At 40.6% G+C, this 451-nt stretch overlaps 1 protein-coding gene across 3 annotated transcripts in view; it reads left to right on the forward strand.

Moving 5' to 3' along the window:
• The window catches only part of Avl9 (AVL9 cell migration associated), a 57,393-nt gene that overhangs the window by 11,729 nt on the left and 45,213 nt on the right, over positions 1-451 (forward strand). The window lies entirely within an intron of this gene.

The following is a 451-nucleotide window of genomic DNA, read 5'->3' on the forward strand; positions in this document are numbered from 1 at the left end:
AGAATATATGCAGTGTGTTATTTGTTGAATCTGTATAAAAAAGGAGCCCTTCAGGTAAACTACATGGCTGTGGTTGCACCTAGAGGTTGAGTTGGCCATACCTCTCAGTCAGAAATCCAAGGGAGCTTTGTCCTAGGGACTAGCACAAAAAATGAAGTGTGGAGGTGTGTATGTGTGTGTGCGTGAGCACGTGTGACACTTGAATGATACTGAATAATTTTGCAATGTTAAAAATGAAGATGTTCAAGAGGACCCATTAAACAAGAAAAGAATACCATATGGCTGTTAAAATAGTTACATACAGGAGGCTGAGGCAGGAGGATCATTGTAAGTTAAAGGCTAGCCTGAACTGTATAGTGCAACCATGTGTTTCTGTGACTTTTTTTTTTTTTTTTGTACTGTCGCTCAAACTCAAGACTTTGCACTTGCCAGGCAGGTGCTTAAGCTGCTG

Source organism: Octodon degus, unplaced genomic scaffold (assembly GCF_000260255.1).
Source record: "Octodon degus isolate 3935 unplaced genomic scaffold, OctDeg1.0 scaffold00031, whole genome shotgun sequence".
Classification (NCBI taxonomy): domain Eukaryota; kingdom Metazoa; phylum Chordata; class Mammalia; order Rodentia; family Octodontidae; genus Octodon; species Octodon degus.